Below are 3,452 nucleotides of genomic sequence, written 5' to 3'. Positions count from 1 at the left end.
GAGGGGAGGGGCCGGCTGTGGGGTTTGCCTGGCTGGAAGGTGGTGCCCGTGGGGCCGGCTGGTATGGAGAGTCCCAGCTCCACCCCGGTGTATGTGGGGACGGCACCGACCTGCTCTTAGTAACAAACCAACCACACACGGCCCCAAAGCAACAGAGATGCAGGCCTGCCCCCTTCAACCCTCTCTGCCCCCTGGCACCTGCCAATCTCCTCATTGCCCTCTGGCCTCTAGCTCCTGCCCCTCCCTTTCCCTTCCCTCAACCTCTGTGCCCACCTGGCCCCTGCTTCTATCCTCCCTTGCTCTACTTTGCGCCACCCTTTCCCTTCACCCCCTTTCTGCTCCCATGGTCCCCTCTCCACCCACTTTGTCACATGCCACCTGCACTGTCACATGCCCCTGCCCTCCACCTACATCTGCCTCCCTGGAACCCAACCCCCTTCTCATCCTGCCCTCCTGGGCTGGCACCTTCCCCCTCTTCAAAATACTCTTTGCACCTGGTGCCCACCCATCACTTCACTCCCCGTACTCCCTGGCCTCTGCTCTCCCCTTCCCCCCTGCTCACGAATCCCAGCTCTCCCCTCACCCCCATCTGCCCCAGTGCCCACCCCATCTTTCACCCTCCTCTGTTGTCCTGGCTCCTGCTCTTCTCACTCCCCTCAGCGCTCCTGGCACCTGCCCCCTCCCCATCCTCTCTGCTCCCCTGGCACCCACCCCTTCCCTCGCCCCCCTGTGCCCAGCTCTCCTCTAGCCCCACTCTGACCCTCTGGCTCCTGCCCCTTCCTAACCCCCTCTCCTAACCCCCTCTACCCACCTGCCCTGCCTCTCTCCTCACCCCTCTGCCCCCTGGTGCCCACCCCTCCCCCCTCAGACCTCCTTGTGTCTGCCCTTCTGCTCACCCCCCTGAATCTCCCATCACCTGCCCCTCCCCTTGCCCCTTTCCTCCCTGCTGCCCCCCCACACCATCCTCTGCCCCCATCACCGATGACTTCCCCCATTCCCTGCCTTCCTGGTGCCTACCCCTGCTTTCACATCATCCTGCTCCTAGCACCCACTGCTCCCCTCCTCCTTCCCTCCTTTTGCCTGCCCCGTCCTTTCCCCCTTCTGTCCCCCAGCACCTGCCCCTTAGAAACCCACCTCTTCCCTTACCCTCTCTAACCACAATACCTCCTCTTGCCCCTTGTTGGCCACAGTGCCTGCCCCTCCCTTGTACCCCCTCTCCCTGCCACCTTCTCCTTAGTTCTCCCCCCGCCCCTCCTGTCGCCCCCTCTGCCTCCCTGACACCTGCACCCCTCATCCCCCTCTAGTGCCCTGGTACCCCGTCTGTTCACTCTTCCTCTGCCCCCCTGAGGCCCATCTCTACCCTCGCCCACATCTGCCTCCATGGTGCCTGCCCCTTCCTTTGCCTTTTGCCTGCCTGGTGAAAACCCCTTCCCTTGACCCACTTTGGGGCCCCTGGTGTCAGACCTTCCTTCCCCCCATCTCTGTCCCCTGGTGTCCACCCCTCCCCACACCCTCTCCTAACCTCTGGGTCCCACCTCTGCCCCCTGTTGCCCACATCTCCACACCCCACTTTCTACCCCCCTGTGTGCACCTGTTCCCTTCCCCCACTCTGCCCCCTGGTGCCCACCCCTCTCCTGTCTCCCCTCCTTACATCTGCCCCTCTGCTCAGCCCCCACATCCCTCCTGGTGACTAGCCCTTCCCTTGCGCCCCCCATCCTCCTGGCACCCACCACTACCATCATGCCCCTCTCCCCTTTGATGACTGCCCCTTCTCTCAGTCTCCTGTTTCCCCCTGGGGTCTGCCCCACCCCTTGCCCCCCCATGGCCCTCTGGCACCTGCCCTACCCCTCACCCCTCTTCCTCCCCTTGTTACCTACGCCTTCTCCCACCCCCTCCTTTTCCCCTGGTGCCAGCCTCTCCTTCTACCCCCTGCCTTCCCAGTACCTGCCCCACTCCTCCTCCCCTCCTCCCCACCCCATTGGAGCTCCCCCTATTCCCTCACACCCCTGTGCCCCTGGTGCCCGACCCTTCCCTTGCTTTCCTGTGCCCCTGGGGTCTGTCCCCTTCTTCTCTCCTGGCACCCACCGCTCCCCTCACCTCCTGGAACCTGCTCTTCCCTTCCCCCGCCCCGTCCTCCTGGTGCCCGCCCCTTCCCTTGTCCCCCCTTGCACTTGTGTCTGCCCCTCCCCTCCCTTTGCCCCACCCCTCACCCCCTGCAGCCCCTTCGAACCTGCCCCCCTTCACCCCCCCTGCCCTCCTGGTGCCGGATCCTCTTGCCCCCCCATTGCCCTTGTGCCTGCCCCCCTCTGCTCCATCTCCTGCCCCTCCCATTTCCTCTCCCAGGATCAAGCTGTCCCCTCCCCCATCCCATGGCTGCTCACCCCTCCCCTCCCCCACTAACACCTTCCCACCCCCTCCCCGGCGTCTGCCATTTCCTCACAGGCAGATGGGCCCTGACTTTGCTCAGGCAACAACCACCTCCCCCCTGCACAGCGATTAATGGGGATGCAGGTTAATTTCCCTTTGATCCCAGCGACCAGCCCCTGCCCCCGGCACTGACTCTGCGACTCTCTCCCCAGTGGATGTGACTCTGGATCCAGACACGGCTCATCCCGAACTCATCCTGTCTGAGGATCGGAAACATGTGAGACACGGAGACAAACAACAGAATCGGCCCAACAACCCTGAGAGATTTGATACTTCTGCCTGTGTCCTGGGCACTGAGGGGTTCACGGGTGGGAGGCGTTACTGGGAGGTGGAGGTGGGAGACAAGACTGCCTGGACTCTGGGGGTTTGTAGGGAATCTGTGAGCAGGAAGCGGCCGGTCACACACAAACCTGGGAATGGATACTGGGTCGTGTGGCTAAGGAAGGGGGAATACAAGGCCCGCACCTCCCCCGCGACCTCCCTCCCCGTGAGTGTCAGGCCCAGCCGGGTGGGGATTTTCCTGGACTATGAGGCGGGCGAGGTCTCGTTTTACAATGTGATTGACGGGTCCCATCTCTTCACTTTCACTGGCACCTTCTCTGGGACGCTCCGCCCTTATTTCTATCCTGGTCTCAATGCTGGGGGTAAAAATGCGGCTCCCCTGATAATCTGCCCGGTCCCAGTTCAGGCTGGAGGGAATCTCTGTCCCTGACAGTGACCCCGCAGCACAGACTGGCCCCTCCCAGCGCTGCTGCTCTTCCCGCCCCCCTGTGGTGGAGGCCGGTTACTGCTGGGAACTGGACTTTTTTTGCTGACTAGATGCTGCCAGTTTCCCTTTACAACTGGAGTAGAAAACCGGAAACCTGGCAACCCTAGCCCAGACTGGGTGAATGGGACCCACTTGCTGGAAGGAGCCAGACAGCTTCCCCCTCCTCCTGTGTTTGCTCCACCCCTGGCACAGGGTGAAGCTGGTAAGAAATACTGCCAGACAGCTAGTGGGTTTTGCTGCCCTCCCCTTTCCCTGT

General features: G+C 62.7%; 1 pseudogene; it reads left to right on the top strand.

Moving 5' to 3' along the window:
• LOC113409681 overlaps positions 1–3,139 on the top strand; it is a 53,186-nt pseudogene extending 50,047 nt beyond the window's left edge.
• The last annotated feature ends 313 nt before the right edge of the window (positions 3,140–3,452 follow it).

Source organism: Terrapene carolina, unplaced genomic scaffold (genome assembly GCF_002925995.2).
Source record: "Terrapene carolina triunguis isolate 2854851 unplaced genomic scaffold, T_m_triunguis-2.0 Scaffold33956, whole genome shotgun sequence".
Classification (NCBI taxonomy): domain Eukaryota; kingdom Metazoa; phylum Chordata; order Testudines; family Emydidae; genus Terrapene; species Terrapene triunguis.
Note: the sequence above shows the minus strand (reverse complement) of the source record. Positions and strands in the feature narration are given on the sequence as shown.